Source organism: Oncorhynchus keta, chromosome 1, assembly GCF_023373465.1.
Source record: "Oncorhynchus keta strain PuntledgeMale-10-30-2019 chromosome 1, Oket_V2, whole genome shotgun sequence".
NCBI classification, from domain to species: domain Eukaryota; kingdom Metazoa; phylum Chordata; class Actinopteri; order Salmoniformes; family Salmonidae; genus Oncorhynchus; species Oncorhynchus keta.
Window position 1 is genome coordinate 99,265,509 of NC_068421.1, and position 25,000 is coordinate 99,290,508.

General features: G+C 40.8%; 1 pseudogene; it reads right to left on the reverse strand.

The window, feature by feature from the left end:
* Positions 1-25,000, reverse strand: part of LOC127931867 (lipoma-preferred partner homolog) — a 364,058-nt pseudogene that overhangs the window by 104,680 nt on the left and 234,378 nt on the right.

The window sequence follows — 25,000 nt, forward strand, 5'->3', positions numbered from 1 at the left end:
CTAAAGTCCAAAGGCCAGTTTTATTGCTTCTGGTCTTTGGCTATGTTTACAGCCAGTCCAATGAGCAGCACTATGGTCTCTGGTCATTATTATTGGTTTGCGACTTTTACATTTTTTAAACTCTACAGTTTAATTAAATGATTTGAGACTTTTAACAGGTTCATTTGCAACACTCACTGTGTAGTGTGCCTAACACTATGAAGGGTTAACATTAACTTAACACCTACGGGGAAATGGACCCATCTCCCTAGGGATGTTATTTTAATAATTACTAAGAAATTGTTGAATTTAACACTGTGGGATGCTAAAATACAGATAGATATGTGATCTATGACTGGTAGCGACTTCTTGGTCTATGAGGAAACAGGCTAATATCAGAATAAACTGTTCTCTGTCTGTCTGTCTGTCTGTCTGTCTGTCTGTCTGTCTGTCTGTCTGTCTGTCTGTCTGTCTGTCTGCCTGCCTGCCTGCCTGCCTGCCTGCCTGCCTGCCTGTCTGTCTGTCTGTCTGTCTGTCTGTCTGTCTGTCTGTCTGTCTGTCTGTCTGTCTGTCTGTCTGTCTGTCTGTCTGTCTGTCTGTCTGTCTGTCTGTCTGTCTGTCTGCCTGCCTGCCTGCCTGCCTGCCTGCCTGCCTGCCTGCCTGCCTGCCCGTCTGTCTGCCTAGATAAATGGCTATTGATTTCCTGCTTTGACATGTAACAAAAACATTACTGGATTGCAATCACTCTGACTGGCTCACCAAAATGAAGTCCTGTGATTCTTGGCGGGCAGTTGGGGGTGATATCATCTTTTGGACTGATATCAATGAGTTCACTTAGGCAGTTAAAATGGACTTCCTGTAACACTATGGTAAACAAAAGGAGAATGCAGCAACATGGTCTGTCATATTACTATTGTTGAAGACAGAACACAGGTGGAATTCTTCTTCTCTATTGTTGAAGACAGAACACAGGTGGAATTCTTCTTCTCTATTGTTGAAGACAGAACACAGGTGGAATTCTTCTTCTCTATTGTTGAAGACAGAACACAGGTGGAATTCTTCTTCTCTATTGTTGAAGACAGAACACAGGTGGAATTCTTCTTCTCTATTGTTGAAGACAGAACACAGGTGGAATTCTTCTTCTCTGTTGTTGAAGACAGAACACAGGTGGAATTCTTCTTCTCTATTGTTGAAGACAGAACACAGGTGGAATTCTTCTTCTCTATTGTTGAAGACAGAACACAGGTGGAATCCTTCTTCTGTGAAAAACAGGAAGTCGAAGACTCCTTAACCCGAGAGCTGCTGTACAGTTTTTATTTATTTTTAAGTAAATCAACAAATAAAAAACATATCATTAAATGTTCACATTTGACTCGTATGATGATTTTGTAGACCGACTCTGATCGAGACTCATTTCATATTACCCCTTTTCTCCAATCCTCTGAGATTCGAGTCTCAGGTGTACGACCCCTGACGAAAGGAATTTAAGAAGAAGAAATGACTTTCATTAAGAAAGTCTAATTCCCCCCCTCCCTCCTCCTCCTCCTCCTCATCCTCCTTTTGATCTGACGCCAAAATAAATAATTTATGCCGATGAATACAGGTCTTCTTTAGTTCGTTCAGGAGCTACGGATCAGAGTTGGAGAAAGGACAGTCACAATCACACAGAGTGCTTCTGATCTAGTCAGAGAGGTGATTCAGAGTACACACACACGCACGCACGCACACACACACACACGCAAACACACACACATACGCGCACACACACACACAAACACACACACGCACACACATACACACACACGCACGCACGCACTCACACACACACACTTCTGACATACAGATGACGTGGCAGTAAACACATGTCCCATATGTATATATATATTATATGTATACATTATCACTGAGTGTACAAAACATTAAGAACACCAGAATATTGAGTTGTTCTGAGGGCAAAAGTGGATGAAACTCAGTATTAGGAAGGTGTTCTTAATGTTTTGTCCACAGTATGTGCTAAGTTGTTCCCATATATATATACATATATATATGCAGGATCATATTTGATCAATTATATTACTACAGAGAAGTGTGAAGGATTATAACCTTGGTTTTTATTTGGAAAATAGAAAACTAAACCTAAATTGAAAACTAAATTGAAACTAAAACTAAATTGAAAACTAAAACTAAATTGAAACTAAAACTAAATTGAAAACTAAAACTGAATTCAAACTAAAACTAAATTGAAAACTAAAACTAAATTGAAACTAAAAATAAATTGGAAACAAAAACTAAATTGAAAACTAAAACTAAATTGAAAACTAAAACTAAATTGAAAACTAAAACTAAATTGAAACTAAAACTAAATTGAAAACTAAAACTTAATTGAAACTAAAACTGAATTGAAAACAAAAACTAAATTGAAACTAAAACTAAATTGAAACTAAAACTAAATTGAAACTAAAACTAAATTGAAAACTAAAACTAAATTGAAACTAAAAATAAATTGGAAACAAAAAATAAATTGAAAACTAAAACTAAATTGAAACTAAAACTAAATTGAAACTAAAACTAAATTGAAACTAAAACTAAATTGAAAACTAAAACTAAATTGAAAACTAAAACTGAATTCAAACTAAAACTAAATTGAAAACTAAAACTAAATTGAAACTGAAAATAAATTGGAAACAAAAAATACATTGAAAACTAAAACTAAATTGAAAACTAAAACTAAATTGAAAACTAAAACTAAATTGAAACTAAAACTAAATTGAAAACTAAAACTAAATTGAAAACTAAAACTAAATTGAAACTAAAACTGAATTGAAAACAAAAACTAAATTGAAACTAAAACTAAATTGAAACTAAAACTAAATTGAAAACTAAAACTAAATTGAAACTAAAAATAAATTGGAAACAAAAAATAAATTGAAAACTAAAACTAAATTGAAACTAAAACTAAATTGAAACTAAAACTAAATTGAAACTAAAACTAAATTGAAAACTAAAACTAAATTGAAACTAAAACTAAATTGCAATTCAGTTATGTGTTTTTTTTATAATTCCTAAATGCACGTTTGTGGTACGTGGTATTTGTATGTGTAAATAAATCTATTTATATATCTCGAAACAATAGCCATGTTATGGAGTCCGTCTACAGTGCAGTATTTGAATTATATATTTAATGAAATGTATGAAATTAATGTTGCACATGTGAAAACTAATTGTGGGTACATTATGAAAATCAGCAATCTCAAAACAACACGTCAGTCAATTAGCACATGGACCTCCTCGTGCGTTGTGGGGTGAGCCTCCTGTGTCGTGGGGTGAGCCTCCTGCGTCGTGGGGTGAGCCTCCTGTGTCGTGGGGTGAGCCTCCTGTGTCGTGGGGTGAGCCTCCTGTGTCGTGGGGTGAGCCTCCTGTGTCGTGGGGTGAGCCTCCTGTGTCGTGGGGTGAGCCTCCTGCCATGTGGGGTGAGCCTCCTGCGTCGTGGGGTGAGCCTCCTGTGTCGTGGGTGGGGTGAGCCTCCTGCGTCGTGGGGTGCGCCTCCTGTGTCGTGGGGTGAGCCTCCTGTGTCGTGGGGTGAGCCTCCTGTGTCGTGGGTGAGCCTCCTGTGTCGTGGGTGAGCCTCCTGTGTTTTGGGTGAGCCTCCTGCGTCGTGGGGTGAGCCTCCTGCGTCGTGGGGTGAGCCTCCTGTGTCGTGGGGTGAGCCTCCTGTGTCGTGGGGTGAGAACGCTCCTGTAACTCAGGGCTCAGAGGTAAATGATAGGGCTGTGTAGTAACTCAGGGCCCTCAGAGGTAAATGATAGGGCTGTGTAGTAACTCAGGGCCCTCAGAGGTAAATGATAGGGCTGTGTAGTAACTCAGGGCTCCCAGAGGTAAATGATAGGGCTGTGTAGTGTGTAGTAACTCAGGGCTCCAAGAGGTAAATGATAGGGCTGTGTAGTAACTCAGGGCTCCCAGAGCTAAATGATAGGGCTGTGTAGTAACTCAGGGCTCCCAGAGGTAAATGATAGGGCTGTGTAGTAACTCAGGGCTCCCAGAGGTAAATGATAGGGCTGTGTAGTAACTCAGGGCTCCCAGAGGTAAATGATAGGGCTGTGTAGTAACTCAGGGCCCTCAGAGGTAAATGATAGGGCTGTGTAGTAACTCAGGGCTCCCAGAGGTAAATGATAGGGCTGTGTAGTAACTCAGGGCCCTCAGAGGTAAATGATAGGGCTGTGTAGTAACTCAGGGCCCTCAGAGGTAAATGATAGGGCTGTGTAGTAACTCAGGGCTCCCAGAGGTAAATGATAGGGCTGTGTAGTGTGTAGTAACTCAGGGCTCCAAGAGGTAAATGATAGGGCTGTGTAGTAACTCAGGGCTCCCAGAGGTAAATGATAGGGCTGTGTAGTGTGTAGTAACTCAGGGCTCCAAGAGGTAAATGATAGGCCTGTGTAGTAACTCAGGGCTCCCAGAGGTAAATGATAGGGCTGTGTAGTAACTCAGGGCCCTCAGAGGTAAATGATAGGGCTGTGTAGTGTGTAGTAACTCAGGGCTCCAAGAGGTAAATGATAGGCCTGTGTAGTAACTCAGGGCTCCCAGAGGTAAATGATAGGGCTGTGTAGTAACTCAGGGCCCTCAGAGGTAAATGATAGGGCTGTGTAGTAACTCAGGGCTCCCAGAGGTAAATGATAGGGCTGTGTAGTGTGTAGTAACTCAGGGCTCTCAGAGGTAAATGATAGGGCTGTGTAGTAACTCAGGGCTCCCAGAGGTAAATGATAGGGCTGTGTAGTAACTCAGGGCTCCCAGAGGTAAATGATAGGGCTGTGTAGTAACTCAGGGCTCCAAGAGGTAAATGATAGGGCTGTGTAGTGTGTAGTAACTCAGGGCTCCCAGAGGTAAATGATAGGGCTGTGTAGTGTGTAGTAACTCAGGGCTCCAAGAGGTAAATGATAGGGCTGTGTAGTAACTCAGGGCTCCCAGAGGTAAATGATAGGGCTGTGTAGTAACTCAGGGCTCCCAGAGGTAAATGATAGGGCTGTGTAGTAACTCAGGGCTCCCAGAGGTAAATGATAGGGCTGTGTAGTAACTCAGGGCTCCAAGAGGTAAATGATAGGGCTGTGTAGTGTGTAGTAACTCAGGGCTCCAAGAGGTAAATGATAGGGCTGTGTAGTGTGTAGTAGCTCAGGGCTCCAAGAGGTAAATGATAGGGCTGTGTAGTGTGTAGTAACTCAGGTAACCAGAGGCAAAGCAGGTCATTAACCAACTCGCCTGTGGTATGCAGCCTCAATCACACTCATTTCTCAACAGGTCTTTCATCAACGAGCTACAGAGCAGGAGCGTGTGTGTGTGTGTGTGTGTGTGTGTGTGTGTGTGTGTGTGTGTGTGTGTGTGTGTGTGTGTGTGTGTGTGTGTGTGTGTGTGTGTGTGTGTGTGTGTGTGTGTGTGTGTGTGTGTGTGTGTGTGTGTGTGTGTGTGTGTGTGTGTGTGTAACGTGACACAGTTGGCAATTAACACCCTGACATCATGTGTAGTCTCTTGGCTCCTACCCATCTACATATATATCTCTATCTAAACCCTGGGGATTTGACTATCACCTTAGAGGTTTGACGGGGTGGCCCAAAAATGCCAACCTATTCCCTATGTAGCACACTACTTTTGACCAGAGCCCAATAGGCCCTTGTCAAAAGTAGTGCACCTTATAGTGCCATTAGGGATGTAACTGAGGACTCACAGAAGAACAGATTCACATTGTTAGCCAGGTGGATCGAGTGTCACTATGTGAAATGTCCTTTGATTTTCCAAAAGGAAAACGGTTTTGAATATGTGTTAGATTTGAAGAGCCAGATGTATAGATATGGATACGAGCTGCCTCAGAAATGTACATATCTATGGAAAGATGAGAGAAAAAGACCGGAAATAGATAGATATAGTCACATGATAGTAAGTGTGATTAACAAGGAGAAGTTGAGAAAGTTTAGAGAGGAAATCCCGTGCCAACAGACTGTGATGCAAAAAAAAAATAAACACAAAAACAACCCAGACTGATTTCCTCAATTAGAAAATGAATGTGCGGTTTTAATGGTCCTTCTGTAGCTCAGTTGGTAGAGCATGGCGCTTGTAACACCAGGGTAGTGGTTTCGATTCCCGGGACCACCCATACGTAGAATGTATGCACACATGACTGTAAGTCGCTTTGGATAAAAGCGTCTGCTAAATGGCATATATTATATTATTTAATTTGACCGGGACTTCCATGGTGAGATATCCTTTACAGGTTATTCTCAGTGAGATGAAAACAGACCTGTGACAAGAGAGACCAGTTGGTCAAATCTGATCTATGAAACAAGTACCACCTAAACTGACTTGGCTGAATGACTCAAATTTACCCCCCCCAAAAAACGACATTTATAGCTGTAAAATACACTTCGGGAAAGAAAAACGTTGATTCTTTCTCAAGGACCTCAATCTCTTGTGGTCCATAATCTCTATACTGCGCAAGAGCGTTTTGGTATTTCTGTTGCGCAAACCCAAGACTCCGGGAAAATTAACCAGAGAGAAGAAGCGTTTGCTAAGTTTCTCTGTGAAGTTACTGAAACAAGAATCTGTCGACCAAACGGACCAAACGGGACACTATTCCCGATATAGTGAACTACATTTGACCACAGACCCCCCTTCTTTTTTTTTTTTACACCGGTCAAAACTAGTGCACGATTTAGCAATAAGGTACAGTTTAGGATGCAAACAAATTCCCAGAAGCTCAACCACATCACACAGAAACTGTCATTCAGTTCCTGTTTTAATCAAACTCTTCAGTAGAAGAAATACAATTATTTATTTTTTTTCAAGGGCTTTTTTTTTTTTTTTTTTACACAAAAAAAGGAAGGAATGGAGAAACGAAGGGGGGGTGGATTTGTTATCCAATCTACAAAGGGAAGTAATCCACTTTCCACATCTCCAGTGTGTTTCCACTGTGTCTCATCTCCCTATCAGATTTACACGACCGTTCAAAAGTTTGGGAGGTCACTTAGAAAATGTCCTTGTTTTTTGAAAGAAAAACTCTTCTTTTTTTGTCTTCCATTAAAATAACATCAAATTGATTAGAAATACATTGTAGACATTTTTAATGTTGTAAATTGACTATTGTAGCTGGAAACGGATGATTTTTGATGGAATATCTACATAGGCGTACAGAGGCCCATTATCAGCAACCATCACTCCTGTGTTCCAATGGCACGTTGTGTTAACTAATACAAGTTTATCATTTTAAAAGGCTAATTGATCGTTAGAAAACCCTTTTGCAATTATGTTAGCACAGCTGAAAACTGTTGTTGATTAAAGAAGCAATAAGACTGGCCTTCTTTAGACTAGTTGAGTATCTGGAGCATCAGCCTTTGTGGGTTCGATTACAGGCTCAAAATGGCCAGAAACAAAGACCTTCCTTCTGAAACTCATCAGTCTATTCTTGTTCTGAGAAATGAAGGCTATTCCATGAGAGAAACTGCCAAGAAACTGAAGATCTCATACAAAGCTGTGTACAACTTACTCCCTTCACAGAACAGCGCAAACTGTCTCTAACCAGAATAGAAAGAGGAGTCTACACTGTGTTTCTGATCAATTTGATGTTATTTAATGGACAAAAAATGTGTTTTTCTTTAAAAAAACAAGGACATTTCTAAGTGACCCAGTGTACCTCCAGATAAACTGCTATGGATTAGAATACTGATCTGCCTGCATGGAGACACAGTCTGGCTTATCACTGGAGACACAGTCTGGCTAATCACTGGAGACACAGTCTGGCTAATCACTGGAGACACAGTCTGGCTAATCACTGGAGACACAGTCTGGCTAATCACTGGAGACACAGTCTGGCTAATCACTGGAGACACAGTCTGGCTAATCACTGGAGACACAGTCTGGCTAATCACTGGAGACACAGTCTGGCTAATCACTGGATACACAGTCTGGCTAATCACTGGAGACACAGTCTGGCTAATCACTGGAGACACAGTCTGGCTAATCACTGGATACACAGTCTGGCTAATCACTGGAGACACAGTCTGGCTAATCACTGGATACACAGTCTGGCTAATCACTGGAGACACAGTCTGGCTAATCACTGGAGACACAGTCTGGCTGATCACTGGAGACACAGTCTGGCTAATCACTGGAGACACAGTCTGGCTAATCACTGGAGACACAGTCTGGCTAATCACTGGATACACAGTCTGGCTAATCACTGGAGACACAGTCTGGCTAATCACTGGAGACACAGTCTGGCTAATCACTGGAGACACAGTCTGGCTAATCACTGGATACACAGTCTGGCTGATCACTGAAGAGACACAGTCTGGCTAATCACTGGAGACACAGTCTGGCTAATCACTGGATACACAGTCTGGCTGATCACTGAAGAGACACAGTCTGGCTAATCACTGAAGAGACACAGTCTGGCTAATCACTGAAGAGACACAGTCTGGCTAATCACTGAAGAGACACAGTCTGGCTAATCACTGAAGAGACACAGTCTGGCTAATCACTGGAGAGACACAGTCTGGCTAATCACTGAAGAGACACAGTCTGGCTAATCACTGGAGAGACACAGTCTGGCTAATCACTGAAAAGACACAGTCTGGCTAATCACTGAAGAGACACAGTCTGGCTCATCACTGAAGAGACACAGTCTGGCTAATCACTGGAGAGACAATGTGGATTTCTCAATATGCATACTGGGCTCCACACTCCCATGCCCCGAGGGCATTCTTTGAGGGCATTCTCTTGAGTATGTTATTATTAGAATGAGAGTGTGGAGAACAAACCCATTTTACATTTGAGAAGCACTGCGCACTCTTGTGCTACCGCATTACAACCTCTCCCTCAACGTCAGCAGGACAAAGACCTTATCGTGGTCCACACAAAGAGGGTGAGCACCCCCACATCCACATCGTCAGGGCTGAAGTAGAGCTTCAAGTTCCTCAGTGTCCACATCACTTAGGAATTAACATGTTCCTGACACACCCACACAGTTGTGAAGAGGGCACGGTAGTGCCTCTTCCCTCTCAGAAAGCTGAAAAGATTTGGCATTGGCCCTCAGCTCCTCAAAAACACCTACAGCTGCACCATTGAGAGCATCTTGACTGGCTACATCACCGCCTGGTACGGCAACTGTAAGGCACCCGACTGCAAGGCGCTACAGAGGGTGGTGAGTACGGCCCAGTACATCACAGGGGCCGAACTCCCTGCCGTCCAGGTCCTCTATACCAGGCGGTGTCAGAAGGCCCATATCTTGAAAGACTCTAGCCACGCAAGGCTGTTCTCTATGCTGCCGCACGGCAAGCAGTACCAGAGCACCAAGCCTGGAACCAACAGGACCCTGAACAGCTTCTACCCCCAAGCTACAAGACTGATAAACAAGATGGGTAAATAGCTAATCAAATGGCTACCCGCTGCTGCTACTGTCTATTATCTATCATTTTGCATAGTCAATTTAATCCTACATGACCAAAAGTATGTGTACACCTGCTCGCCGAACATCTCATTCTAAAATCATGGTCATTAATATGGAGTTGCCCCCCTTTGCTGCTATAACAGCCTCCACTCTTCTGAGAAGGCTTTCCACTAGATGTTGGGACATTGCTGCTATAACAGCCTCCACTCTTCTGGGAAGGCTGTTTCCACTAGATGTTGGAACATTGCTGCTATAACAGCCTCCTCTCTTCTGGGAAGGCTTTCCACGAGATGTTGGAACATTGCTGCTATAACAGCCTCCTCTCTTCTGGGAAGGCTTTCCACTAGATGTTGGAACATTGCTGCGGGGACTTGCTTCCATTCAGCCACAAGAGCATTAGTGAGGTCGGGCACTGATGTTGGGTGATTAAGGCCTGGCTCTCAGTCGGCGTTCCAATTCATCCCCAAAGTGTTCGATGGGGTTGAGGTCAGGGCTCTGTGGTGGCCAGTCAGGTTTTTCTACACCAATCTCGACAAACCATTTCCGTATGGAACTCGTTAGTGGGTGTTGTAACCGAGGACCATTTTTACACGCTCCACGCTTCAGCACTTGGTGGGCCCGCTCTGTGAGCTTGTGTGGCCTACCACTTCTCGGCTGAGCCGTTGTTGCTCCTAGATGTTTCCATTGCACAATAACAGCACTTACAGTTAACCGGGGCAGCTCTAGCAGGGCAGAAATTTGACAAACTGACCTGTTGGAAAGGTGGCATCTAATGACGGTGCCATGTTGAAGGCCACTGAGCTCTTCAGTAAGGCCATTCTACTGCCAATGTTTGTCTATGGAGATTGCATGGCTGTGTGCAAAATGTTATACAGCTGACAGCAACAGGTGTTTCTGAAAAAGCCAAGTCCATAAATGTTATCCACATTATTTTCTATATACATGTGTACATTCACTGTAGCTTCCTCAATTACCTCGTACCCCTGCACATCAGCTTAGTACCGGTCCCTGTACCACCACCACTACCTTTTCCACATTTTGTTGTGTTACAGCCTGAACTTAAAACTTAAATTTTGATTTTGGTTCACTGACCTATACACAATACCCCATAATGTAAAAGTGGAATCTTCTTTGTAAAATGTATAAAAAATGTCAAGCCTGAAATGTCCTCAGTCAATAAATATCCAACCATCCGACTCTGTGTCCAATAATAGTGTTTAACATGAGTTTTGAATGACTACCTCATCTCTGTACCCCACACTTACAGTGATCTGTAAGGTCCCTCAGTCGAGCAGTGCATTTCAACCACAAAGACCAGGGAGGTTTTCCAATGTCTCGCAAAGAAGGGCACCGATTGGTAAAAATGAAGAAAGAAAAGCAGATATTTACTATCCCTTTGAGCATGGTGCAGTTATTAGTTACACTTTGGATGGTGTATCAATACACCCAGTCACTACAAAGATACAGGCGTCATTCCTAACTCAGTTGCCAGAGAGGAAGGAAACTGCTCAGGGATTTCACCATGAGGCCAATGGTGACTTTAATGGTTTTGATAGGAGAAAACCGAGGATGGATCTACAACATTGTAGTTACTCCACAATACTAACCTAATTGACAGTGAAAAGAAGGAAGCCTGTACAGAATAAAACATATTCCAAAACATGCATCCTGTTTGCAACAAGGCACTTAAGTAATACTGCAAAAAATGTGGCAAAGAAATTAACGCTTTGCCCTGAATACAAAACTTTATATTTGGGGCAAATCCAACACAAATCATCATATTCTCTTCATATTTTCAAGCATGGTGGTGGCTGCATCATGTTATGGGTATGCTTGTCATTGTCAAGGACTAGGGAGTTTGTTTTATGATAAAATAAATAAATGTAATACAGCTATAAGCACAGGCACACTCATGGAGGAAAACCTTGTTTGCTTTCAAAATTCACCTTTCAGCAGGACAATAACCTAAAGCACAAGGTCAAATATACACTGGAGTTTCTTACCAAGACGACATTGAATGTTACTGAGTGGCCTAGTTACAGTTTTGACTTAAATTGGCTTGACAATCTACAACGAGACTTGAAAATGGCTGTCCAGCAATGATCAACAATCAACTTGACAGAACTTGAATAATTTTTTAAAGAATAATGGGCAAATATTGTACAATCCAGGTGTGCCAAGCTCTTGAGAAACATACTCAAAAAAGACTCACAGCTGTAATCGCTGTCAAACGTGCTTCTACAAAGTATTGACTCAGGGGTGTGAATACTTATATAAATGATATATTTATGTTTTTAATTTTCAATACATTTTCCAAAATGAAAAAAAAAAACATGTTTTCACTTTGTCATTGTGTGTAGATGGGTGAGAGAAAAAGAAGAAGAAGATTGAATCAATTTTCAATTCAGGCAACAGAATAAATCAAAGGGGTATGAATACTTTCTGAATGCAATGTACAATAGCCATGCTATTTTCACTAGTCATTGTTCTACACTGTGTATTTATTGCTTGTGTCACTATTTCAATTATTATAATTCTACGCTGTAGTAAAATAAACATTTCACCTGCTGTACAATTTTATTTGATCAATCTTACACGTTTTAGAGTAAATGTCGGCTGCTAGTCATCCATGTCTGACTTTCACTTTCCTGACCAAGACTACCCTCTGTAGCTAATGTTGTATGTCAAACATTTGCACATCTGATTTTTGTTTAATATTGCGTTATTTTCAGTAAAGCGATTGAAACTGTCTTTGTTTTTTATTATTAAGCTACATATACATTTTGTTAACGAAAGTAGCTAGCTAGCAAAAAAAAATGCTAACTTTGGCAAAGAGTCATGTTCACATTATATGAATTAGCTACAACATATTTAACAAAACGTTAACATTAGCATAAATAATGACCTTACTTGTCAACTAGCAAAGGGTTACTTGCTAGCGGAGTAGCTATAGATTATCCCTTGTTATGATTCATGGTTATTTAGCAAGCTGCCCAAGTTAGCTGGCTAGCTAAGCTATCGTTTGTTATGATTCATGGTTACATGGGCTACTACACAGCCTGCAAGGACTGTCAACCCAGGAAAAATATGCCATTATAAAACCTGGTACTAAACCTGGTACTTGCTACGCTACACATAAACAACCAGACGATAAAAATACCCGGCAGCTAGGAGGATATCCAATCAGAAGAGCTAGGAGGATATCCAATCAGAGGAGGTAGGATGATATCCAATCGGAGGGCAGCTAGGAGGATATCCAATCAGAGAAGGAAGGAGGATATCCAATCGGGGGAGGGCAGCTACGAGGATATCCAATCGGAGGAGGGCAGCTAGGAGGATATCCAATCAGAGGAGGTAGGATGATATCCAATCGGAGGGCAGCTAGGAGGATATCCAATCAGAGAAGGAAGGAGGATATCCAATCGGGGGAGGGCAGCTACGAGGATATCCAATCGGAGGAGGGCAGCTAGGAGGATATCCAATCGGAGGAGGGCAGCTAGGAGGATATCCAATCAGAGGAGGTAGGAGGATATCCAATCGGAGGAGGGCAGCTAGGAGGATATCCAATCGGAGGAGGGCAGCTAGGAGGATATCCAATCGGAGGAGGGCAGCTAGGAGGATATCCAATCGGAGGAGGGCAGCTAGGAGGATATCCATTCGGAGGAGGGCAGCTAGGAGGATATCCAATCGGAGGAGGGCAGCTAGGAGGATATCCAATCGGAGGAGGGCAGCTAGGAGGATATCCAATCGGAGGAGGGCAGCTAGGAGGATATCCAATCGGAGGAGGGCAGCTAGGAGGATATCCAATCGGAGGAGGGCAGCTAGGAGGATATCCAATCGGAGGAGGGCAGCTAGGAGGATATCCAATCGGAGGAGGGCAGCTAGGAGGATATCCAATCGGAGGAGGGCAGCTAGGAGGATATCCAATCGGAGGAGGGCAGCTAGGAGGATATCCAATCGGAGGAGGGCAGCTAGACGGCAGCAGCAGGAGGAAGCACTGAGAGTGTAGGTATCTCTTGTGGGTCTTCCCAAAATACTACATGTGATCAGTTGTGGTTCGTTCATAGTATCAGACAGTGATCAGTATCAGTCAGATTACATTTTTTTTCAAGTGAGAGGGTGGAAGTCAGGAGACGAAAAGATGTGCCTCAGACACCTGAGCGCAACTATGCCCTGCAATGTTACTGCCTATTCAACTCAATTTGCTGCCAGCCCATGGCAATACAGACAACAAGATAACTACATCAACACACGTTTAATTCTCGGCTATATGTGAATCGTAATAATCTAGCTAGCAAGCTAGTGTTAAAGGCAAAATAATACCTAACACAACCTATAAAACGACCTAAATACCGCAAAACTAACGTGGTGCAAGGTAGATGACTAGCTAGCCGTCAATTCTTCGTGGCTAGCTAGCTAGCTAGCCCTGTTGACTTATTATGGGGTTGCGATATACGCCCACTACGGTGGGTATTGTAGGCAGATAAACATGCCAAAATTAACACAGAATCTATTTATTTACGTATCAAGGTCAAATATTGTAGTCAGGCGACATATGAAATGTAAATAGGCAACATTTCATTCTGAAGTCAGAGTTTATTTTCTCTCGCTTCATCATGAGTCATATTTTTGTCCATACTTTTCGTTGATCGATGCATCGATGCTTTGAAATGTGTACAAGTGGAGTAAACATCAGAGGAGTGACCTCCGTGGTCCAATTCGAATACTATGATTTGGACTCATGTTAAAGAAGAGACATGACGTCATTATACCTCCCAGGGAGTTGATGTGTCGGGAGAGACGTGAGGTGGCGGAAACACACACGGAGCATGTAGACTGTGTGAAGTGAAACTGCAAGTACTTTACACACGTTACTTACAGATTAAAGTGATGAAAGAAATAGATGGACGGGCCGAGAGTCACAATATAGCAGAGCTCAGTAGGCATCTACACCTTGTGATTGTTCTTGTGTGTGTGTGTGGTGTGTAACGAAGGGCTTAGACTCACGATGTAGCAGGGTGTGTGTGCGTGTGTGTACACTGTGTGTGTGTGTATTGTGTGAATGTATACTTGTAAAGTGTGCAAGATGAAAGAGGAGACTCACGATGTAGCAGGGCTCGTTCTCCACAGTGCAGAAGGGTATGTGTGTGTGTGTACACTGTGTGTGTGTGTGTGTGTGTACAGATGGGCTGAGACTCACGATGTAGCAGGGCTGTTCTCTACAGTGCAGAAGGGTTTGTGTGTGTGTGTGTGTGTGTGTGTGTGTGTGTGTGTGTACAGTGTGAGTGTGTGTGTGTGTGTGCAGGTGTGTGTGTGTGTGTGTGTGTGTGTGTGTGTGTGTGTGTGTGTGTGTGTGTGTGTGTGTGTGTGTGTGTGTGTGTGTGTGTGTACAGATGGGCTGAGACTCACGATGTAGCAGGGCTCGTTCTCTACAGTGCAGAAGGGTTTTGTGTGTGTGTACAGTGCAGAAGGGTGTTGTGTGTGTGTGTGTGTGTGTGTGTGTGTGTGTGTGTGTGTGTGTGTGTGTGTGTGTGTGTGTGTGTGTGTGCGTGTGTGTGTACAGATGGGCTGAGACTCACGATGTAGCAGGGCTCGCAGTAGGCCTTCTCCAGGGCGTAGAAGGGTTTCCCGCGCAGCCTGCCACTGCAGGTCATGCAGATGAAGCAGTCCACGTGGAAGACCTGGTCTATGGCGGTACAGCCGGTACCCTCACCCACCACATTATCCCCACAGCTGGCACACCGCCCTGGGGTAGAGGAGGAGAGTTAGACCCTCTGTCCACAGGTCTGTCTGTCTGTCTGTCTGGCACACCGCCCTGGGGTAGAGGAGGAGAGTTAGACCCTCTGTCCACAGGTCTGTCTGTCTGGCACACCGCCCTGGGGTAGAGGAGGAGAGTTAGACCCTCTGTCCACAGGTCTGTCTGTCTGTCTGTCTGGCACACCGCCCTGGGGTAGAGGAGGAGAGTTAGACCCTCTGTCCACAGGTCTGCCTGTCTGTCTGTCTGTCTGTCTGTCTGTCTGTCTGTCTGTCTGTCTGTCTGTCTGTCTGTCTGTCTGTCTGTCTGTCTGCCTGCCCGCTGTCTGTCTGTCTGTCTGTCTGTCTGTCTGTCTGTCTGTCTGTCTGTCTGTCTGTCTGTCTGTCTGTCTGTCTGTATGGCTGTCTGGCTACAGGAGGAAAAGGAGATTTCGACCAGGTTTGTCTGTCTGTCTGACTGGCTCCGTTAACATGGCAACATGCTCTCTGAACATGCTACCATGACAACATGCTCTCAGCTAATGTATGCTAGAAGAATGCTACCATGACAACATGTTCTCTGAACACACGTTACACCATGACATCACGCTCTCTGAACACACATTACCATGACACCACACTCTCTAAACAAACATCACCATGACAACACACTCTCTGTACACACATCACCATGACAACACACTCTCTGAACAAGTTAACATGACAACACGTTCCCTGCACACACGTTACCATGGCAACACACTCTGTGAACACAAGTTAACATGACAACATGTTCCCTGCACACATGTTACCATAACAACATGCTCTCTGCACACGCTAACATGACAACACGCTCTCTGCACATGTTACCATGACAACACGTTCCCTGCACACACGCTAACATGGCAACACGTTCCCTGCACACATGTTGCCATGACAACACGCTCTCTGAAGACACATTAACATGACAACACGCTCTCTGAACACGTTACCATGACAACACACTCTCTGGACATGTTAACACACGCTCTCTGTAATAACTTGAGAGGCAATGTACGGTATATAACAGCATTTTCCTAAGAACCAGCTTCCTTCTGATCACAAGAAAATATCCCTAATCAAAGGGCCTTCAGAGGCAAACTGGGGACATTCCCCAAAACATTAGCTAAAGGTCACATTAAGTTGTAGTTAGGGTTTAATGTGACATTAGCAATATAACATTCCAAAAACAAAATATTTTTGATAACAAAATATTTTTTTCTTCTACTTCGGATAAAAAAAAAAATGTATGAAATAATTTTTTGGGAATGTTCTCGTAACATTCACATAACATTGTCCACAACATCTGTAAAAACTACCACAGAACAAACCTTTGAGGTTCTCATTAGGTTGCCAGGGTAATAACACAATGTACCAGACATGTTCTCAGGACATACTGGTAACAGGGACGTTCTGCGAAACATAACAGGGCAGGTTAAATAAGGATTTCTAAGCCTGGAGACAATTGAGACATGGATTTGCATATTATTTTACTTTACCTTTATTTAACTCGGCAAGTCTGTTAACAAATTCTTATTTTCAACGACGGCCTAGGAACAGTGGGTTAACTGCCTGTTCAGGGGCAGAACGACAGATCTGTACCTTGTCAGCTCTGGGATTTGATCGTACAACCTTCCAGGTTACTAGTCCAAAGCTCTAACCACTAGGCTACCCATTGAGTGTGAACTGTGTTACTCTACTATTATACTGTATTATATGGTCTGGAGTTACGGACATTGTTTCAACCATGATAAAGCAGGGAGATAACATGTGATAACCACTAGACTACCTGCTCTAACCACTAGACTACCTGCTCTAACCACTAGACTACCTGCTCTAAATGACTTAAATGTTAAATGTGTAACCACTAGACTACCTGCTCTAACCACTAGACTACCTGCTCTAACCACTAGACTACCTGCTCTAACCACTAGACTACCTGCTCTAACCACTAGACTACCTGCTCTAACCACTAGGCTACCTGCTCTAACCACTAGACTACCTGCTCTAACCACTAGGCTACCTGTCTCTAACCACTAGACTACCTGCTCTAACCACTAGGCTACCTGCTCTAACCACTAGGCTAACCACTAGACTACCTGCTCTAACCACTAGACTACCTGCTCTAACCACTAGACTACCTGCTCTAACCACTAGGCTACCTGCTCTAACCACTAGGCTACCTGCCTCTAACCACTAGACTACCTGCTCTAACCACTAGACTACCTGCTCTAACCACTAGGCTACCTGCTCTAACCACTAGACTACCTGCTCTAACCACTAGGCTACGCTGCCGCCCCAATACGTGTGCCTGTCTTTTTCTAGATTTAGTTTTCAGAAACAAACAGAAACTATGGCGCTTGTAACGCCAGGGTAGTGGGTTCGATTCCCGGGACCACCCATACGTAGAATGTATGCACACATGACTGTAAGTTGCTTTGGATAAAAGCGTCTGCTAAATGGCATATATTATTATATTGTTATTATTATACTACTAGTTTAACCAACTGATACCACTAGTACTAGTTTAACCAACTGATACTACTCGTTTAACCCTAACCAACTGATACCACTAGTACTAGTTTAACCAACTGATACTACTAGTTTAACCCTAACCAAATGATAGTACTATTTTAACTCTAACCAACTGATACAACTAGTTTAACCCTAACTAACTGATACTACTAGTTTAACCCTAACCAACTGATACTACTAGTCCTACCACTAACCAACTGATACTACTAGTTTAACCATAACCAACTGATACTGCTAGTCCTACCACTAACCAACTGATACAACTAGTTTAACCCTAACTAACTGATACTACTAGTTTAACCCTAACCAACTGATACTACTAGTCCTAACACTAACCAACTGATACTACTAGTTTAACCCTAACTAACTGATACTACTAGTTTAACCAACTGATACTACTTGTTTAACCCTAACCAACTGATACTACTAGTTTAACCCTAACCAACTGATACTACTAGTTTAACCCTAACTAACTGATACTACTAGTTTAACCCTAACCAACTGATACTACTAGTTTAACCCTAACTAACTGATACTACTAGTTTAACCCTAACTAACTGATACTACTAGTTTAACCAACTGATACTACTAGTTTAACCCTAACCAACTGATACTACTAGTTTAACCAACTGATACTACTAGTTTAACCCTAACTAACTGATACTACTAGTTTAACCCTAACTAACTGATACTACTAGTTTAACCAACTGATACTACTAGTTTAACCAACTGATACTACTAGTTTAACCCTAACCAACTGATACTACTAGTTTAACCCTAACCAACTGATACTACTAGTTTAACCAACTGATACTACTAGTTTAACCCTAACTAACTGATACTACTAATTTAACCCTAACTAACTGATACTACTAGTTTAACCAACTGATACTACTAGTTTAACCAACTGATACTACTAGTTTAACCCTAACCAACTGATACTACTAGTTTAACCCTAACTAACTGATACTACTAGTTTAACCAACTGATACTACTAGTTTAACCCTAACCAACTGATACTACTAGTTTAACCCTAACCAACTGATACTACTAGTTTAACCCTAACCAACTGATACTACTAGTTTAACCCTAACCAACTGATACTACTAGTTTAACCAACTGATACTACTAGTTTAACCAACTGATACTACTAGTTTAACCAACTGATACTACTAGTTTAACCAACTGATACTACTAGTTTAACCAACTGATACTACTAGTTTAACCCTAACTAACTGATACTACTAGTTTAACCAACTGATACTACTAGTTTAACCAACTGATACTACTAGTTTAACCCTAACCAACTGATACTACTAGTTTAACCCTAACCAACTGATACTACTAGTTTAACCAACTGATACTACTAGTTTAACCTAACTAACTGATACTACTAATTTAACCCTAACTAACTGATACTACTAGTTTAACCAACTGATACTACTAGTTTAACCAACTGATACTTCTAGTTTAACCCTAACCAACTGATACTACTAGTTTAACCCTAACTAACTGATACTACTAGTTTAACCAACTGATACTACTAGTTTAACCTAACCAACTGATACTACTAGTTTAACCTAACCAACTGATACTACTAGTTTAACCTAACCAACTGATACTACTAGTTTAACCCTAACCAACTGATACTACTAGTTTAACCCTAACTAACTGATACTACTAGTTTAACCTAACCAACTGATACTACTAGTTTAACCTAACTAACTGATACTACTAGTTTAACCCTAACCAACTGATACTACTAGTTTAACCAACTGATACTACTAGTTTAACCCTAACTAACTGATACTACTAGTTTAACCAACTGATACTACTAGTTTAACCCTAACCAACTGATACTACTAGTTTAACCAACTGATACTACTAGTTTAACCCTAACTAACTGATACTACTAGTTTAACCAACTGATACTACTAGTTTAACCCTAACCAACTGATACTACTAGTTTAACCAACTGATACTACTAGTTTAACCCTAACCAACTGATACTACTAGTTTAACCCTAACCAACTGATACTACTAGTTTAACCCTAACCAACTGATACTACTAGTTTAACCCTAACCAACTGATACTACTAGTTTAACCCTAACCAACTGATACTACTAGTTTAACCCTAACTAACTGATACTACTAGTTTAACCCTAACTAACTGATACTACTAGTTTAACCAACTGATACTACTAGTTTAACCAACTGATACTACTAGTTTAACCCTAACCAACTGATACTACTAGTTTAACCCTAACCAACTGATACTACTAGTTTAACCCTAACCAACTGATACTACTAGTTTAACCCTAACCAACTGATACTACTAGTTTAACCCTAACTAACTGATACTACTAGTTTAACCAACTGATACTACTAGTTTAACCAACTGATACTACTAGTTTAACCAACTGATACTACTAGTTTAACCCTAACTAACTGATACTACTAGTTTAACCAACTGATACTACTAGTTTAACCAACTGATACTACTAGTTTAACCCTAACCAACTGATACTACTAGTTTAACCAACTGATACTACTAGTTTAACCCTAACTAACTGATACTACTAATTTAACCCTAACTAACTGATACTACTAGTTTAACCAACTGATACTACTAGTTTAACCAACTGATACTACTAGTTTAACCCTAACCAACTGATACTACTAGTTTAACCCTAACCAACTGATACTACTAGTTTAACCCTAACTAACTGATACTACTAGTTTAACCCTAACCAACTGATACTACTAGTTTAACCCTAACTAACTGATACTACTAGTTTAACCCTAACCAACTGATACTACTAGTTTAACCAACTGATACTACTAGTTTAACCCTAACTAACTGATACTACTAGTTTAACCAACTGATACTACTAGTTTAACCCTAACCAACTGATACTACTAGTTTAACCAACTGATACTACTAGTTTAACCCTAACCAACTGATACTACTAGTTTAACCCTAACCAACTGATACTACTAGTTTAACCCTAACCAACTGATACTACTAGTTTAACCCTAACCAACTGATACTACTAGTTTAACCCTAACCAACTGATACTACTAGTTTAACCCTAACCAACTGATACTACTAGTTTAACCCTAACCAACTGATACTACTAGTTTAACCCTAACCAACTGATACTACTAGTTTAACCAACTGATACTACTAGTTTAACCAACTGATACTAACTAATTGATACTACTAGTTTAACCCTAACTAACTGATACTACTAGTTTAACCAACTGATACTACTAGTTTAACCAACTGATACTACTAGTTTAACCCTAACTAACTGATACTACTAGTTTAACCCTAACTAACTGATACTACTAGTTTAACCAACTGATACTACTAGTTTAACCAACTGATACTAATAGTTTAACCCTAACCAACTGATACTACTAGTTTAACCCTAACTAACTGATACTACTAGTTTAACCAACTGATACTACTAGTTTAACCCTAACCAACTGATACTACTAGTTTAACCAACTGATACTACTAGTTTAACCGACTGATACTACTAGTTTAACCCTAACCAACTGATACTACTAGTTTAACCAACTGATACTACTAGTTTAACCGACTGATACTACTAGTTTAACCAACTGATACTACTAGTTTAACCAACTGATACTACTAGTTTAACCGACTGATACTACTAGTTTAACCCTAACCAACTGATACTAATAGTTTAACCAACTGATACTACTAGTTTAACCGACTGATACTACTAGTTTAACCCTAACCAACTGATACTACTAGTTTAACCCTAACCAACTGATACTAATAGTTTAACCAACTGATACTACTAGTTTAACCAACTGATACTACTAATTTAACCCTAACCAACTGATACTACTAGTTTAACCCTAACCAACTGATACTAATAGTTTAACCCTAACCAACTGATACTAATAGTTTAACCAACTGATACTACTAGTTTAACCGACTGATACTACTAGTTTAACCGACTGATACTACTAGTTTAACCGACTGATACTACTAGTTTAACCGACTGATACTACTAGTTTAACCGACTGATACTACTAGTTTAACCCTAACCAACTGATACTACTAGTTTAACCGACTGATACTACTAGTTTAACCGACTGATACTACTAGTTTAACCAACTGATACTACTAGTTTAACCGACTGATACTACTAGTTTAACCCTAACCAACTGATACTACTAGTTTAACCCTAACCAACTGATACTAATAGTTTAACCAACTGATACTACTAGTTTAACCGACTGATACTACTAGTTTAACCCTAACCAACTGATACTACTAGTTTAACCCTAACCAACTGATACTACTAGTTTAACCGACTGATACTACTAGTTTAACCGACTGATACTACTAGTTTAACCCTAACCAACTGATACTACTAGTTTAACCGACTGATACTACTAGTTTAACCGACTGATACTACTAGTTTAACCGACTGATACTACTAGTTTAACCAACTGATACTACTAGTTTAACCGACTGATACTACTAGTTTAACCCTAACCAACTGATACTACTAGTTTAACCCTAACCAACTGATACTACTAGTTTAACCAACTGATACTACTAGTTTAACCAACTGATACTACTAGTTTAACCCTAACCAACTGATACTACTAGTTTAACCCTAACCAACTGATACTAATAGTTTAACCAACTGATACTACTAGTTTAACCAACTGATACTACTAGTTTAACCCTAACCAACTGATACTAATAGTTTAACCAACTGATACTACTAGTTTAACCAACTGATACTACTAGTTTAACCCTAACCAACTGATACTACTAGTTTAACCCTAACTAACTGATACTACTAGTTTAACCAACTGATACTACTAGTTTAACCCTAACTAACTGATACTACTAGTTTAACCAACTGATACTACTAGTTTAACCAACTGATACTAATAGTTTAACCCTAACCAACTGATACTACTAGTTTAACCCTAACTAACTGATACTACTAGTTTAACCAACTGATACTACTAGTTTAACCGACTGATACTACTAGTTTAACCCTAACCAACTGATACTACTAGTTTAACCAACTGATACTACTAGTTTAACCGACTGATACTACTAGTTTAACCAACTGATACTACTAGTTTAACCAACTGATACTACTAGTTTAACCGACTGATACTACTAGTTTAACCCTAACCAACTGATACTAATAGTTTAACCAACTGATACTACTAGTTTAACCGACTGATACTACTAGTTTAACCCTAACCAACTGATACTACTAGTTTAACCCTAACCAACTGATACTAATAGTTTAACCAACTGATACTACTAGTTTAACCGACTGATACTACTAGTTTAACCCTAACCAACTGATACTACTAGTTTAACCCTAACCAACTGATACTAATAGTTTAACCCTAACCAACTGATACTAATAGTTTAACCAACTGATACTACTAGTTTAACCGACTGATACTACTAGTTTAACCGACTGATACTACTAGTTTAACCGACTGATACTACTAGTTTAACCGACTGATACTACTAGTTTAACCGACTGATACTACTAGTTTAACCCTAACCAACTGATACTACTAGTTTAACCGACTGATACTACTAGTTTAACCGACTGATACTACTAGTTTAACCAACTGATACTACTAGTTTAACCGACTGATACTACTAGTTTAACCTAACCAACTCATACTACTAGTTTAACCCTAACCAACTGATACTAATAGTTTAACCAACTGATACTACTAGTTTAACCGACTGATACTACTAGTTTAACCCTAACCAACTGATACTACTAGTTTAACCCTAACCAACTGATACTACTAGTTTAACCGACTGATACTACTAGTTTAACCGACTGATACTACTAGTTTAACCCTAACCAACTGATACTACTAGTTTAACCGACTGATACTACTAGTTTAACCGACTGATACTACTAGTTTAACCGACTGATACTACTAGTTTAACCAACTGATACTACTAGTTTAACCGACTGATACTACTAGTTTAACCCTAACCAACTGATACTACTAGTTTAACCCTAACCAACTGATACTAATAGTTTAACCAACTGATACTACTAGTTTAACCAACTGATACTACTAGTTTAACCCTAACCAACTGATACTACTAGTTTAACCCTAACCAACTGATACTAATAGTTTAACCAACTGATACTACTAGTTTAACCAACTGATACTACTAGTTTAACCCTAACCAACTGATACTAATAGTTTAACCAACTGATACTACTAGTTTAACCAACTGATACTACTAGTTTAACCCTAACCAACTGATACTACTAGTTTAACCCTAACCAACTGATACTACTAGTTTAACCAACTGATACTACTAGTTTAACCCTAACCAACTGATACTACTAGTTTAACCCTAACCAACTGATACTACTAGTTTAACCAACTGATACTACTAGTTTAACCCTAACCAACTGATACTACTAGTTTAACCAACTGATACTACTAGTTTAACTAACTGATACTACTAGTTTAACCCTAACCAACTGATACTACTAGTTTAACCGACTGATACTACTAGTTTAACCCTAACCAGCTACTAATCTTAAGGAAGCAGAATGATGTATTCAACACCACTGTGGTCGTAATAAAATCACCACGTGATCAGATCTCCCCAGATGTAGATCTTACAGATCAACGACGACTATTGATCTGGAATCAAGTGTCTGGTGAAGTAAAGATTTCTACCAAAAGCCAAAAAGGAATTGGACACTAAGAATACTTCATATTGAAGGCCCCGATAGCATCTCAAGGGAATGTCTGAGATGATTCTTTATATCGGAAAGGACCAAGAACCGAACACATCTGAGGCCGTTGATGCTGGGGGGGAACACATCTGAGGCCGTTGATGCTGAGGGGGGGCAACACATCTGAGGCCGTTGATGCTGGGGGGGGCAACACATCTGAGGCCGTTGATGCTGAGGGGGGCAACACATCTGAGGCCGTTGATGCTGAGGGTTGATGCTGGGGGGCAATACATCTGAGGCCGTTGATGCTGAGGGGGGCAACACATCTGAGGCCGTTGATGCTGGGGGGCAACACATCTGAGGCCGTTGATGCTGAGGGGGCAATACATCTGAGGCTGCTGGGGGGCATCATTTTCTGGCTAATGAAGATGGTATCGTTAGGTAACGCTATCACTACTTTTACACACCCTCCTGCTATAGCTTCAATGGACATACTGTAGATACGTATTTAATAATAAATAGATTTGAATGCAAATCAAT